At 38.7% G+C, this 17,283-nt stretch overlaps 1 protein-coding gene and 1 non-coding gene across 4 annotated transcripts in view; both read left to right on the top strand.

Annotated features, from left to right (window-relative positions):
* DLGAP1 (DLG associated protein 1) overlaps positions 1 to 17,283 on the top strand; it is a 629,180-nt gene that overhangs the window by 178,037 nt on the left and 433,860 nt on the right. The gene's annotated exons all lie outside the window — the stretch shown is intronic.
* On the top strand, positions 16,084 to 16,190 carry LOC132240444 (U6 spliceosomal RNA). The gene has a single exon (XR_009454334.1). It is a non-coding gene; the product is annotated as a U6 spliceosomal RNA (small nuclear RNA).

The following is a 17,283-nucleotide window of genomic DNA, read 5'->3' as shown; positions in this document are numbered from 1 at the left end:
GCCTTAATATGAGGTAGGCACTCAGTAAATGTGTCCAGGTGGGAGAAGAGGAGGAAGAGAGGAACTCCGAAGGGGCGTATTTTCTAGGCAAAATGAATGATGAGCATATTCTCATTAAATTTTATGAGATCTAAGACCCTAAAGCTCCTCAGTTTTAAAAGATCTAAAAGGTTTAAAGTGTGTCAATGTAGAAGCTCAAATAAAAACTCATGGTAAACAAATTTATAATTTCAAAGATTAATTGATAAATGCTTCTATATGAAAGATCTGAAAAATAGAGCCAGATTCTACCCATTATTTTATTTTTTAAAAAATCCTCACTCAAGGATATTTTTTCCATTGTGTTTTTTTTTTTTTTTTTTTTAAGACAGAGAGGGAGAAACATCAATGTGAGAGTGACACATTGATTAGTTGCTGCTGCACTGCCCCAATCGGGCTGGGGATTAAACCTGCAAACCAGGTATGCGCCCTTAACCAGGAATTGAACCGAAGATCCTTCTGTGCACAGCCAATATTCTAACCACTGAGCAAAACCAGCCAGGGGCTCTACTCATTCTTAAAGTAATTCCTCACAACAAACTTTTGGGCCCTTTGAAAATATTTAATGGCTATCAAGGATGCATTCTTGCAACTAAGGAGTATTTTATTCTATACTAGAGGCCCGGTGTATGAAATTCATGCACTAGGGGAGGGGGGGGTGTCCCTTAGTCCAGTCTGCACCCTCTCCAATCTGGGACCCCTTAGGGGATGTCTGACTGCCGGTTTAGGCCCGATCCCAGTGGGATCGGGCCTAAACCGGCAGTCGGACATCCCTCTCACAATCCAGGACTGCTGGCTCCCAACTGCTCACCTGCCTGCCTGCCTGATTGCCCCTAACCGCTTCTGCCTGCCAGCCTGATCATCCCCTAACCACTCCCCTGCCAGCTCGATTGATGCCTAACTGCTGCCCTGATGGCCTGATTGCCCCAACTGCACTCCCCTGCTGGCCCGGTTGTCCTCAACTGCCCTCCCCATCAGCCCGGTCACCCCTAACTACCCTCCCCTGCTGACCTGGTTGTCCCTAAATGCCCGCCCCTGCAGGCCTGGTCCTCCCCAACCGCCCCCCCTTCAGGCCTGGTCCCCCCTAACTGCCCTCCCCTGCTGGCCTGATTGCCCACAACTGCCCTCCCCTGCTGGCCATATTGTGGGCACCACCATCTTTGAGGGCGGGGCAGTCAATTAGCATATTTCCTTCTTATTGGCTGTGGGTGCCACCATCTTTGAGGGCAGGGCAGTCAATTAGCATATTCCCTCCTTATTGGCTGTGGGCACCACCATCTTTGCAACAGTGTGAGGGTCAATTAGCATATTCCTTTTTTTTTAAACATTTTTTTAAAATATATTTTATTGATTTTTCACAGAGAGGAAGGGAGAGAGATAGAGAGAGTTAGAAACATCGATGAGAGAGAAACATCGATCAGCTGCCTCTTGCACATCCCCCACCGGGGATGTGCCCGCAACCCAGGTACATGCCCTTGACCGGAATCGAACCTGGGACCTCTCAGTCCGCAGGCCAATGCTCTATCCACTGAGCCAAACCGGTTTCAGCTGCATATTCCTTCTTTATTAGATAGGATTTTTGCTTTAAAATAACACCCTTTTGTAAGAATTTCATGTTTTAATAAAGTGATGTCAGGACCAATTTAGAGAGAAAATCTGCCTATGTCCATTTGTACCTAGATTTAAAGATGATTTAAATTATTGTTTTCCTATTTGATTGGTTTTTAGCATATGGTGTTTATGTTGGACTAAGAGTTGCCATGTGAAGTGAGTGAACAGATGTTGCTCATCATAGTTTGTGTTGCTATGCTTCATTGATACCTTCATGCCACATTCCAGGACCTCCTCAGCTAGAGGGTCATAATAGATAGAATGCAGTTATGTTCTCATCTGTTCAGTAATCTGACCCAGCATGACAGACATGCCCACATTGTCTTGACCCACTTCTGACCCACCACAGCTTCATGCATCGGCGGGATCCCTCAGCCTGGCCTGCACCCTCTCACAATCCAGGACCCCTTGGGGATATTGGACTACCGGTTTCAGCCCAGTCCCTGCAGGGCAGGCCAAGGGACCCCACTGGTGCACGAATCCTGCACCGGGCCTCTAGTATGCTTATAAGATCTTTGGTTAATCTCTTCCCACCCTTACCCTCCCCCTTCCCTCTAAGATTCATCAGTCTGTTTCATGTTTCCATGCCTATGCATTGAGTGTCTTCCCCCTGGTGGTCAGTGCACATCATAGCTACCAGTTGAAAGGTCAAATGGTTGCTTAGGCTTTTATATATATAGATTAGAGAACTGTAGTCTGATTTGATGAATTTATATTTGGGTTTTGGAATGTATACCCACAAAATCACCATTGTTTAATTGCTAATTTTAGAGATTAAAAGACAGTTTTTGAAAAGGTTTTGCCTAATTTTATACCTTGGCAACTTCTGAAGTAAACTAACCTTTCAACTGTCACATGTAACCTGTGAGCATTCAGATTCCTTGGATACTGACCCCCGAGTAGTGGATATTCACCCTGTACTGTGTTCTGCTCTCTCTTTTACCAGATCTCCCCCCTCCTCCCTGCACTATTACAAGTTTGTTTTTTGTTGTATATCCCAAAACCCGGCCATCTTAAAATCTGACCTCATTTTATGAGTTCTATTCTGAAACATCTTAACCTGTTTGGTTCACCAAAGGAATAGAATAAAACTCTCAGGTTAAGTGGTAAAATCTTATCGCAAAACCACTCTTATCTTTCTTTTCCAAACAGAGGTAAACATCTAAAATGTCATGAATTGTGTTGTTGAGTATTCTTAAGGCCATATCAATTGAAAAAAATATAAGAATGAATAATATTTACTAACAGTACTGTGATATTTCATTTTCAACTCTCATTATTCTCAAGTACAAAATTTGTATTTTTTTCTTTTAATATTATAGAAATATTTTCTAAATGATTTTTGGCTTGCCATAAAGTGTTGATGTTGGTGTTGGTTTTAACTATATTTTCTTTTTCTCCTGACTATGGCCTATCTTTCTGATCAAATTTTACTCAAAATAAAATGGGAAAATTGAGCAAAGAAGATTCTCATTATAAAGTTGTGATGATAATAATGAAGGGAGCCTGATCATTTGTCTATTACCTTCTATCTCCCTAGTATTCTGAAGTATATCCTTTATTAGAAAAATAGAAATGCACTTAACACCATTGTAGGGATTGTGACCAATTAATTGCCTTACACATGGAAGGTTAAGGGCAAGAATGGCCCTTGTATCAACATATTGTACAATTGGTCAATTATAATTTATCTGAGAACTATAGGAGGCATTTGTCTTTAAATGAGAAATATAATAATAGTACTTTATATCACCATAATAATTTAATATTGTTTTGAAAGTTCTGGCCAATACAATCAGAAAAAATAGATATACACATGTTAGAAACAAGCAGTGATTCTTATTCTTTATGTGATATTTTTATATATCATAGATCAAAAGGAATCAACTAAAAATTACAATGAATAAAATGCTGTTAACTTGGCAAGATAAAAGATATTTTGTAATTTTGTGAACATTTTTTAGAAAGGGAAACAATTTGTTTTTAGTGCCAAAATTTAATAAAATAGCTAGTAATCATTTTAATAAAAATTACATATGACCTATGTGAATAAACAAAAAATCTTAAGAGAAGGCATATCTAAAAAGAGAATAGTACACATTATAAATATTTTAATTATCTACAATTAGACAGGTTCATTACAAACTCAGCAAAGCCTTTAAAAACATATTTTTATAAGACAAAAAATGTTTCTAAATCGCTATTCTAAAATATGGAAAAGGAAATAAATGGGTAAGAAGGTTACAAGTGAGCATTGTGAGACATTTGTCCAATAATAATTAAAGTCATTTGTTGTTATCTTGAGAATAGACAGATGGGTTAGTTGCCATAGAAATAGATCCTAACACATCTAGAAACTTAGTATATTGCTAGAATGATCATAAATCTATGTGAAATATAAAAATTATTCAACATACAGTATTAGAAAAATTGGCTAATAAAAAGAGTCAAATCAATGTAAACCCTCCTCTCATATAAAGTAGTAAAATAAATCCTTAAGAATTTAAACATTTATTTTTTATAAGAGCATTTGAAGAAAACTCAATTTAATATTTACCAACTCTCTAGATGGTCTGAAAGAAACTTCTTATGCTTTAAGAAATACAAGAAAAATAGACATAGTATTTAATGTAAATTTTTCAACTTTTGACTATCAAAAATCTCCATATAAAAAGACATAAACAGAATGTTGCATCCTATGAAAAAGGTTATAATAATTGAGTGAGAAAACTAAAGTAACTCAATATATAAATGGCATGGACAGACAAGCCACAAAACAAGAACCTTGATGATCAAACAAATGTGGGAAGTTATTTGGCTTTATAAATAATCAAATAAATGCAAGATAGTTTCAGTTTCTCATCTGTTAAAAAAAAAAAAAAACCTGCAACAAAAGTAAAGCTAATTATCAACACTAGAGTACAATGCAAATAGAATCTGTGCTATTATACATAGTATAAAAATAACTAATACACTTGTTCTACAAAAGCCATAATAAAATGGACCCCCATTGATATTCTAAATTTGATTTAACTCTAAAAACTATTTCAACATACATGAATCTTAAAGCTTTATAGTGCCAAATTTTGGAAACAATAGTGAAAATCACATGTAAAATACAGTAACATTTATTTAAAAAACTATTAAAGATGGCAGCTAATAAAGGTTGAACATCACTGACAAAATACTTGTAATCCAATTGTCACTAGACACAAGTTACAAAATTGATTATATGCATATAACAACAGTGTAAAATATGATATCAAAAAAAGGCTAGAAGGAAACACATCCATATTATTACCAGTTGTGTTAGGGTAATAGGACTCTAATTTTATAACTTTGACACTTACATATGGGAATGTACAGCCTTTTGAAAAATGAAGTTACCTAGGTAATCAAGCTACCACTATGCTGCTCAGTCTCCTGTAAGGCTCTCGGGGAAATGTTTTGCAACCACAAGGCGACCTTTACATCCTCTTTATAATGTCAGGGGTCCCAACATTCTCAGAGGAAGAAATACCTCTGGGATTCAAACACACTACCTCACCTCCCATTCTTTGTCATGGCCCTAAAGCTAAACGGTGAAGGTAGTTTTCCAAAAATGGCTTAATTCCTAAAGGCAGACCCAGAAGTCAGATCTTCTCTATGCATATGTGGTGATTATTTTAAGGCAATGGTCAAATGGGAGGTCATTTCCCCTCTGGTCAGACATGCCAGATAATATTAGCATGAATGACACATTCCTTATGGCGTGATTATTCATAATTATCTTCATTCAGCAAGTTTGATACCGGTTGTAAAATACACTGTGCGTCCAAAGAGTCAGAAAATAATGCTTGTAGTTAAACTACCACATGCCATTGATTGTAAGAAGCACCCTTATTTCATAGAGATTAAAATCTTTTAAAACAATAACGTTAACTTCCTTACAATCACTGCTCCTTTGCCCTAATCAGGAAGACATGTTGGAATTCAAGCGAGAAGAGACTAACTAGGATGCTTTCCTCCAGTTTGGGCAGAAGGCCCGACCTCCCGAAGGACCAGTGGTCAGGGCAGGATTGTCAGTGCTTCTGTGCTGCTTCCCTGAGCAGCTTGCACACAGGCTCGGGGTGCTTTTTCAGTTTCCCACCTTCACGCTCACAAACGCCCCATGGGCATGCATGGCCCATGATAAGCAGGTGCTGCGTAGGGCCCTTCTCCTAGAGACCGCCCACGGCCCAAGTGCTTCCAGCTGCACCTCCTGCAGGATGAGCGCTGGATGGAGACTGCGCATGCCCCTTGCTGGCCCTCACTACTGAGTTTCCGGTCCGTCCTCACACCACAGCGCTTGCTTTCTGCGTGAGCCGCAAGATGCCGTGGTGTTTGCGTCCCACTTCGATGCAAGTAAGTGAGAGTGGCATTGCTGTGAGGCTATTATTTAATGTATCTTTGTATTGGTTTTATGTATATCATTGTAAAACTTTAGTGGGTAACGGACCGTTTGATACTCACCTATACGGAGTTTAGGGGAAAAGGTGAAGCTTGGCTTGAGGTTTCTAAGATATTTCAAGTACCATAAATATCTTGTCCTTATTCGTGTTAAATTTCTGGCAAATTAGACCATATTAGAGATGCAATTTTTTTTTTATAAAAACCCAAAAACTGCTAAATTAGAACCTTTTACTACAATAGGATACCTTGATAGTCTAGCACAGTGGTTCTCAACCTTCTGGCCCTTTAAATATAGTTTCTCATGTTGTGACCCAACCATAAAATTATTTTCATTGCTACTTCATAACTGTAATGTTGCTACTGTTATGAATTGTATGTAAATATCTGATATGCAGGATGGTCTTAGACGACCCCTGTGAAAGGGTTGTTCAACCGCCAAAGGGGTCGCAACCCACAGGTTGAGAACCGCTGGAGCAGTTCACACCTGGCAACTCTTCATCCTGTTAAATTTGATGAACTTCATTTTTGAGGTTAGAGAGTTTTTATTATATTACCAATGACAATCCTAATAGATTTTTCAAGGATTCCAAAGAGTGATATCTGTCTGATGCATTATTTAATTATGGATTATTGAAATATGTCCTCTAATGATGACTCCTGATAGTTTAGTGGACACATTACAGTACTTAAAAAAAAAGAAATACACATTGTCGGACATTTGTGGGGACAGAAGCTTATTGCTTTCATTACTAAACCCTTATTGGAGATCCTCTTGGTGGGGGGGTGGGAAGGGGGCTAGTTTCTTCCCCATGTGTAGTGTGTATCTTAAATAGGTCATGACTGTCTTTTCTAAGATTTGGTTTCAGCATCTTTGTCAGCAAGGATTTTCAACTTCCCACATATTGCAGCAACTCTGGGAAGTAAGTGCTGCTCCCTACTATTTTCAGTCAATATTTTCTCCAACTACCTGCATCCTACCCTCTATTAGAATTCCCAGCCATAGATATTCTGTGGACAGCATGTCTAAAATGGAACCCATCATCCCAACGCCCGTACCTGTCCCTACTCTCTTGTATTTCATGTAGAACATTTTGATCTTCTCAGAGACCCAGGCTAGAAACATTGGGAACGTCTTTAGCTCTGCCCCCATTTAGACCCCACACTTAATTCCTTGTAAATCCATCAGTGATCATGCTCTGCAGGTCACACTGCCCCAGAATTGTCCTGCTCACATGCAGACTTGAGCATCGTTGCCATGGCACTGCCACACTCACCGCTAAACTCCTAGAATTCTCCCAATCAAGGACTTCTGTAGTTTGAAATCAACCTCTTTCTGCAAAACGTCTGCCCTATCTCCTCCCATGGATCTGTAATGCAATTTACCAATAGGGCCTCCTTCCCCAGCACAGCCTTTGAGTTTCCTGCCTCCGTGCCTTCTTTCATACTTGGGTAGCTCCCCCAGTTTGGAAAACCTTGCTCTGGAAGGGTTGCCACTCCTTCTGTTTCTCCCTCCCACCCACAATTGTCCCTTAAAAATCATTTGTGCCTCTCTTCTCTAAGTGAAAGGTTTAAGATGCCTCACAAAAATGACGTATATACAACACTGTGAAATTACATAACATACAAGTGATGCAAAACTGAAATAAATGTATGCACATAGCCCAAAACCAAAATAAAATTTAAAAATAAAGGCATGACAGTGGGTTTCATGCACTTGCAGGGCAGCTTGATCATCAGGATAGCCAACACCTGTCCCTGTGCTCCTCTGGCTTTTAGATTCTCCTCTGTCATATTCAACACATTTTACTGTGCCCACAATATATGTCTTTCTGTCCAGGTAGTCAATAAATGCATTGGAAGTAGGAGTTATGTCACACTCATATTTGTCTTGTTGAGAGTGCTCCATAAGCACTGGTTGTTCAGGAAACATTGTGTTTTGATAAAATAGTTATCCATGAATAATTCACAAATAAGATCCCCATGGCACGCAGAGTTTTGTGGGGATTGTTATTATTGATAAATAGTTGACATATAGTATCCTATGAGTCTCAAGTGTACAATATAGTGATTCAAAATTTATACATACTACGAAGTGATCCCCATGAAAACCCTAATTACCGTCTGTCACTGTTCCAAGTATTACAGTCTTACTGACTGTATTACCAATGCTGTACATTACATGCCCATGACTTCTTTATTTTATAACTGGAAGTGGTGCCTTTGTTTGTTTTTTAAATTTGGGAGCGAAGAAGTTTTATTTCTTAAACATAGCATCCATAGAAACTCTGCCTGAATCCAGATGAGGTCAATTTCTGTTCTCTTAGAGACCCTTTCTCCCTGGCCCTTTTACAGTTTGTAATAGTTGATGCATCAGTGTGACTCCTTGATATCTGTCTCCTTTACTGCACTGTCCATGAGAATGGACACCTGCTTGTTCCTTTGCATGATGATATCCCACTGCCACGCCGGACACTTGACAGGCGGCGTATTCAGCACAAGGTGGTGGAATAGTGAGTGAAGCACTGAAGGAAGGGCACTGCGCCCACATTGATTTCGGTTCCGCTGCCTCTCCTCGCTGCAGGAACACCAACACAAGTACCTGTGAAGTGCTCCTCCCCCCTGCCCGAAAGCCAGCTCACCCACCAGCATTAGCAACAGCAGAGACACAAGCAGAGTGTGGGTTTCTGTGTTCTTGTTTTCTTACTCCTAAGGTTTATCTCTGTCTGCAAGCTCCCTCATCTTTGGCCATATCATCTGCTCTAGAGAACAGGTCATCTTTTAAAAAGCAGTGTTTTATGGAAGAAACAGTGCCATCTGATATTCTGATGAATGAGTTTAAAAAGGTTTAAAGGTTTGCTTGCCAATTTCGCCTCGTGTCATTTTTAGAATATTTATAGACAGTGAGGGTGAGCATAACATGTTAAGCGTACTCTGCTTATGTGTAGATTTAGAATTTTGTAAAAAATGCATGTTTCCTCAAAAGTCTTGTTCTTTCCTGGAGTTGATTTTCATGAAGTTAAAAGGATTTTTACAGTTTTTAGAGTTCTATGTCTCATGAGTGTTGGATGGAATTGCTTAATTTAAGAGTCTTCCAGTGCACGTAGACTACCTGTGATAAAATGTTGTGCATTTCTATAAGATATTCCTCTCTGTCTCTCAAAAAGTCATCATTGTAGGGGCCCCTCCTGTTGTAATTGCGTCTTGATTGCTACTGGCCCATTCATGTGTGAGGTCAACCCCTCAGCGGCTGACGGAGGATCAGCCTTAGTTACAGTGCAGCTGCTGTGCAGGTGCTGGCCACACTCCATGCACCTCTGCAGGGTCTGGGGCCTGCTGAGATGTTTCTTCGGATATGCTGCTTGTGAAGCTAACTGGATCCTACTTTGTTGTCTGAAGCTGGCCCTGGGTGGGTTGGTTCTGAGGCCTTTTGGGAGGAATTCTGGTGCAGGCCAATGTCAGACGCTGCCTGTGATTGGCCTTGAGAAATCTGTTCGGAGCTACAAAGCTATGCACGGGTTGTGGCTGCCTCTGCTTTCCTGGGTGTGTGCGTGAAGGACCAAGCTGCGCACCAAGGCCAGCTTTTACCAGCACCGGGCTCAAGGGCAGGTCAATAAAAGTCCCAGTGCACCCCAAGGTCCTCCTCTGCATGCCTCTGCCTACTGGTCCCTGTTGGGCTCAGTCTCTGACAGAGCCTCTGGTGGTCCTCAAGTTATATGAGGTAGGTTCTCAGTCACCAGGAGGGGCAAGTACCTGTGAAGTACCTCCCCCCTGCCCGAAAGCCAGCTCACCCACCAGCATTAGCAACAGCAAAGACACAAGCAGAGTGTGGGTTTTTCAATCAAAAGCCATAAAGCTGTTGTAGGGTATTTGCTGTTATACTTTTTATAGATTTCAGGATTGAAATTGGTGTTAGTCCAGTGTTTGACTTTTGTTTCCAAGTGATTGGGCAGTTTCACACAGTCATAATGTTGGCTCCACTCAACTCAAACTGCAAATCTTCGCTAAGCCTTTATTGTGGATGAGACAAATTGCAAATGTGAATTATTAACTTTACGTAACTGATGATTTTATTTTTTATCTACTTTCAATAATTTATGCATAATTTAGAAAAAATAAAACATGTGGAAATAAGATTTAAAAAAATGAATGCTAGCCAGAGCTGGCTGTGTCCCAGGACTGAAATCCAGGCCAGGCTTGCATCCAGCCCAGGCTTTTCTCTGCAGCCTGTTTCCAAGAAGCCATGTTGTTGTAGCAGAGTGAGCGGAGTCTTCAGTACTCTTGGCTTGAGTATGACAACATATTTGATAGCACTGTTTTCAATTTTACACAGTGGCTGGTTCATCAGTGCCAGCAGAAGCCTATACAAATGACACCCATTAGAAATTTAAAGTGAACGTCGGTAAGAGGAGATATGAAAATCTACACTATATAGTTTCACATCACCCTTCAAGGGTAAGCTGATTAAGATATTTTTTTTCTTGGGATTTGGATTATCAGTGCCTTTCTTCAATGAAAGTTGTTTACTATTTTCACCTCTCTTCTCCCTTGAAATTCATCAATAACTTCTGTCTGCATCTTATCCGAAATGTAGCTGGAATTTCGCCAAAGCCTATGCACCCATGATTTGGCATCTGGCCTCTCCGACTCCAGCAGCCACATTGGCCTCCATTGGTTCCATCTCCCCACCTTAGGGAGTAGTTTCTCTTTCCTTTACTTGGAATTCTCTTCCTCCAGATCCTCACTTGACAGACCCCTTTTGGCTTCCATGTTCTTTCCTCTTAGGGACAAATAATATTGTTATGCAATCATAGAAATGGGAAAGAGAAACAGATCCACCTTTACAAAGTTTGTTCTGGTTGTGTCTTTCTGATAAGATGCCTTAAGTAAGGAGCGGTGTAGAGAACAAAGTGCAAATTAGTTGAGGTTACAAGCAAATAGCTTATGCTTTTAAGGATTAAGTTTTATTTTATTCCAATACCATTCTAAGAACTTGCTGTTCTGGGGGAAGAACAGTTGCAGTGGTTATCACATAGCATGCTTGTAACACTCTCATTCTTCCCTTGAAAGGGACACTTGAACAATCCATGATTGCTATATCTAAGGACCACTCTGCTTTCTTATACACAGTCAATTGAATCATCAGTCAAATGGATTATCAGTGCCTTTCTTCAATGAAAAGAATAGAAAGAACAGAATAGAATTTCAAACCAGGGCTTTTGGGTTTCTCATAATGTTTCTCTCAGGAGAATGGGAGACAGATTTTGACAAATAGAATCTTCTTCTTCACACATAGAAAATTTCATAAAGAGACGCTTTTTAATAGCCAGGGGAAAATGTTATCCCAAACCAAATGTGTTGAAGTTTCTTTTTCCTTTTAGTTAATTATCTTATCTAAATTTATTTATTTCTCTCCTTGTAACCACTTTGCAATGAACCTTTGTGTTGCTTTTTCCTTTTCTTGGTGTACAAAAATTAGTTCAAAATGGATCAAAGATCTAAATGTAAGACCCAAAACAATAAGTTACACAGAAGAAAACATAGGTACTAAATTTATGGACCTTGGTCATAGAGGACATTTTATGACCCCAAAGGCAAGGGAAGTAAAGGCAAAAATGAATGAATAGCACTATATCAAACTAAAAAGCTTTTGCACAGCAAAAGAAACCACCAACAAAACAAAAAGGCAAACAACTGAATGGTAGAAGATATTTGCAAATGACAGCTCTGTTAAGGAGTTAATGTGCAAAATACATAAAGAACTCATGCACCTCAACACCAAACAAACAAACAATCCAATTAAAAAATCGGCAGAGGACATGAACAGGTGCTTCACCCAAGAAGACATACAAATGGCCAACAGGTATATGAAAAGATGTTCAACTTCACTAGCTATTAAGGAAACGCAAATCAAACTTACAATTAAATACCACCTCATACCTGTTGGAAATGCTGTTATCAATAAGACAAGTAATAACAAGTGTTGTAGAGGTTGTGGGCAATAAGGAACCCTTGTTCATTGCTGGTGGGAGTGTAAACTGGTACAACCACTATGGAAAATAGTATGGCAGTATCTCAGAAAATTAAGAGGAGCTACTTTATGACCCAGCAACCCCTCTTCTGAGTATCTACCCCCAAAATTCAAAAACATTTATTTGCAAAGATATATGCATCCCTGTGCTCATTTCAGCATTATTCACAGTGGCCAAGACACGGAGATAACCAAAGTATCCTTCGATAGAGTATTGTATAAAGATTTGGTAAATACATACTAAGGAATACTACTCAACCATAAGAAAAGATGCAATACTACCATTTATTATTATGCTAAGCAAAATAAGTCAGTACAAAAAAGCTAAGAACCATATGATTTCACTCATATGTGGGATATAAAACAAACTCATAGACAGATATAACAGCATGGAGGGTAAGGGAGTGGGGATATAAAAGGGTAAAGGGGGCCAAATATATGGTGATGAAAGATGATTTGACTTTGGGTGGTGGGCACACAATGTAATACACAGACCATGTATCATAGAAATGTACACTTGAAACCTAACGGATCTTATTAACCAGTGTCACCCCAATAAATGTAATAAAAGTTAAGAAAAAGTAACATTGGTAAAGTTATTATTTCTTGAAAGAAATTTAGTTATCCAAAGGTCTACCAGTGAATTTATGTAATTGAACTTAATCTGTCAATGTCATTTTAAAATGCTTTGCACTGTTGCAAAGAGGATCTGAGGTAACATGAATGAATCCTATTGGAAAATATTGCCTAACACATAGTTGGTTTTCAATAAATGTTGGAAATTGAATTAATGGCTGCATTTTACAGTGAATAAATTAACAAATAAGTAGGGACAAAGAGAAAGTACTGACAGAGTTTTAAGATGAAACCAATAAGCATACAGAAAAAACAAAAATATGTACCATCAATTTTTGAAAAATTATTAGAATTAGTTAAGCATCAAATCACTATATAATACATTAAAACTAATGTAATATTATAAGTTAATTATACTTCAATAGAAGGAAAAACTAAAAATTACTAATACAATATTAGCTTTTTATCAAAGCAAGGAGGGAAAGATAATCAGATACCAATATCCTTTAGATATAAATTTTAGTTATATAATTTATTCTAAAATGAACATTAAATTTTTATTTAAAGTACCTTTAATTATTTCACAAGAGAGATTACACTCTTCAGTTCAGTTTTTCATAAAATATTATTGTATTGGAAATAGCCCAAATCTCACAGAAGCAATACAGAAAATTAGTGATAATAATTACAGTTTGCTTTTCATCGAACTGAATTTATATATAGGCAAATATGGGAATATATAAATATGTATAATTTTGTGTCTATGTGTATATCTACACGCTCAAAATTATGTACTATATTATATATAGTGTGTATCTTTTGTGTATACACAATATTAATGTACTCATTGAAAAGGGGAGTTTCTCTAAAAATGATGTTAGTTCTTAATACTCCAGCATCCAAATCTTCATATTAAACATCAAATGCAACACTTTAGAGAGAAAATTAAAACTTGAAATACAAACACCAGTTTGGTGCATCTATTGGAGTATTTAAAGGACCATTTACTCATGCCTTACACATACTGAGCAAATATTGAGGTAATAGTATCTCACAGGCACTGTCTAAGGCCCTGGGAATAAAAGATAAATAAGGAAAGGATGATAGGGGAGTACACAGTCTAGTAGAAAGGCAGGAATGTACACAAATGATTAAAATAAACTGTAGTAAGTGATCCAACGTTCACAGAATGTCAAAGGACGAGGAGGCCAGTGGGGATAATAAAGAATCTCTGTGACAGTGCTGGACACTGGACATGCATATTCAGGCCTCAGAATTTAAATGACTTGTCTGCGGATGGGAGCTTCTCAGCTGGGCTTTAGGATAGGGTATTGAGCGGGACAGACCCAGGTGGAAGGGGAGGCTGGGAATAGGAGGGCAGACACCCATCACATTTTATTCTCTCTGTCCACTGGCCCCCAAGCAGGAAGAGGCTGAGGCCGGGCTGGGCTGGGCCTAGACGCTCACTTTCCATGCAGCAGCATTTCGTTGCACAAAACCGTCCTTTCTCTCCCTTCCCTTCTGTTTGCCACATTCCCTGGTCCTGCCCCAGGTGGGACTGAAGAGCTGGAAGAAGGCAGTCATTATACTGTCCCACCGATTCCGGAGGTCTCCACCCTCCTCTGGTCTCTACCTTGCCTAATGCAGGGGATCACTTCTGGAGAAGACTCGCCACTCTCCTCGATGTGTCCCAAGCCTGGAGCAAATCCACCTGCTTGGCCCACCCAGCCGTTTCAGGAATTAGGTCCTGGGTTTCTGTCACTTTGAGGTTCACCAGGTGTGGTTGGATTTGTTCAGAGGGGGAGGAAATACTGGCCCTTCTACTTTCTCACCCCATCATGTGCCTTCTTGTGTCTTTGATGTCCTCCTTCCTTCCTACCACCCATGTGCATGAGCAAAGTGCAACCAACTCCTGGGACTTGGCTAGAAAATGAAGTCCAAGCTTCTCACATTCCCTTCTTCAGTTTGACATGAGGTGAAGGCATGTATCATATTTAATGTATTTTGAACAAAGGCAAAATACAGATTCTGACCACTTAAACATATAGAATTCCTTCATTAAAGCTGTATACATCACAGCTTGTTTAAAAGCAGGGTGGGATCCCGGAGTGATGGGCAGATTCCACTCCTCGCATTAAGAAAAGCACTCATGACTTGTCACTTTATTAAAACCGAAAAGTCCGAGGGCTGTTGGCTTTTTCCCAAGTAGTGGGGCCCTAGGTGGTGTGCTTTATGCTCTTCAAAGATTTATTGATATTTAGAAACAGTGCCATTGAATGAAACCAGTGTGTCTGTTTGTGAGGGTGATGTATAATCCCAATTTTTTGTATAAATTTAGAATAATTACCTTTATACTGAGAGCTCTGTCTTTTGTGGGTTAAGGAATGTTATGGTCTGCTAAAACCTAATGGGAGAATTAATGGTGTTTGAAGCAGTATGTTTTAATGCAGTATTAACCAGTAAAGACCTTGCTATCATGTTGTCCAACAAAATGATCTTCATCTCTATATTAAATATAAATAATTATCCTGCCATTGGGTAACATTAGGATGGCTGTGGATTTTCCTTCCCAGGGTACTGGTTCCAGTGCCTAATGCAGCCCTATGTACTGAGCAGAAGCAGATGTAGGTCATGATCAATAGGAGCAATTAAAAAGCCTTTGCAACATGGCTAAGCCTTTGAATTCACTTAATTATTTCAGATCCAATGTGGAAAAGAAAAGGTTGCCTTTTTCTTAAAATTTATCCAGAATTATTCCAAACATTTGAAGATTTTTCTTCTTTTCACAGTACAGATTTCCTTTGCATAAATGAGTTCTATTAATCTAAAAATAGACTCCTCGTAGAGTATTATTAACTTTTCTGTGTGGGAATTAATGTACATTGTGTACCATCACTGTCTGGAACAAGATGAGAAAATACCCTCCCATCTCAGTTTTCCTGTGAAAGCTTTCTGGTAGAATAAAATGAAAAGGCCACTTACACAATATTTGATGTGAAGGAAAGCAATGTTTTAAGACCTTACTGGGAGACTAAGAGGCAGAGTTAACTTAGAGGTACAACTAACACTTAACATTATTGAGAAGCGATTCTGCATGAAATACGTGTTAAGATTACTCCGTTGTCTTTCAAGGAAACCTATGTAAAACTTAGTTCTTCTTGGCTTCTAGAGAGAAAGTTGAAATCCATGGATCTTATGTTTCTGAAAGAAAGAGGACATGGGCCATCCTAAAGTAGCCACATAATTTGAAAAGAATAATAATGAAACAGGTAAAAGCTAAGGAAAGTGAAGTGATATTGCAAAAGGTACCAGAGACATTTGTTGATAATATGGTTTTTACCTTAACATATTATTTTATTTCTCTAAACTGCCTACGTTTTTTAAACATACAGTTATGCGTGCTCGCTTCAGCAGCACATATACTAAAATTGGAATGATACAGAGAAGATTAGCATGGCCCCTGCGCAAGGATGACGTGCAAATTCGTGAAGTGTTCCGTATTTAAAAATAAAATAAAATAAAAAAAAACAACATACAGTTATGCATGGAGAAATAATGTACAAAGAATCTTCTCTTTGACCTGTCTACTCTCACACCATCTATGAAATCCTATATACCCCTGATATATCCCTCTTCTTTCTAAATATTTATTTCCTCAATTAGCATTTTACATTAAATAAATTAATAGTCATTAAATTTTGTGCTAGAATTAAGATTGCCTATTTAAAAAAGACACCGAGAAAATCTTTGCTCTGTAGACTCCAAGGAACTCATGGCTTTCAGCTTGAGTTGTATATTCAACTTTCTTGCATAATTAGGATGCCAAGAATTTTATTTAATATACTTTTAAAAATTTCTAAAGAGGTTTCTTGTTTGTTGTTATTTTTTTAGTTTACCTTGGCAGCTCATGTTTCTTTAACCAGCAGCGTTTAGCCAATCTGTGAAGTAGTAGGGATTTGTTTATAATTGCTATTTCTAAGGAGCCCAAATATGATTACCTTTATCTGAAAAGAACTTCCTTCTTTGTCCATAATCTTCTCCACACATAGGTCTCTTCCTCCTAGGGTGAATTCGAAATTATCAACTATTACAGACAATCCCTAAGTAAGCTCAACACATTTTTATTTCACTCAGTTATACCTGTCCATGGCCCAGTATTTATAAATGGTCCAGAATCACAATCCAGATATCTTTTATAGCCAGTGGTATGCTGGCAATAGTTAATAACCAGCTTTCAGAATAAGATGTATAATATTTTCCAGTTTTTGTGGTGTGTATACTTTCTCCATGGCCAACTTCAAGCTACCGGCAAGTCTTCACAGACCTCTGTACTGGGAAGAGATGAGCACAGTCTCCCCAGCCACTACTAACAGGCCCCAGCACGAACCTATAAAATAAACAGACACCTGAGGCTCTGCAAATCCCTCCAACACGTTCTCTTTAATTGGCTGCTCTGCGGATTGGGGTACACACGATGCTATTGGTGTTTCTTCTAATCTAATGCAAGAAAACAGCCGCTGTATTTATTAGTACTACTGCTACCACTTTCTCAGTGAGAACTCCCCTAATTTCTTTCACTGGAACAAACAGAACATTAT

This window comes from Myotis daubentonii, chromosome 8, assembly GCF_963259705.1.
Source record: "Myotis daubentonii chromosome 8, mMyoDau2.1, whole genome shotgun sequence".
Taxonomy (NCBI): Eukaryota; Metazoa; Chordata; class Mammalia; order Chiroptera; family Vespertilionidae; genus Myotis; species Myotis daubentonii.
Note: the sequence above shows the minus strand (reverse complement) of the source record. Positions and strands in the feature narration are given on the sequence as shown.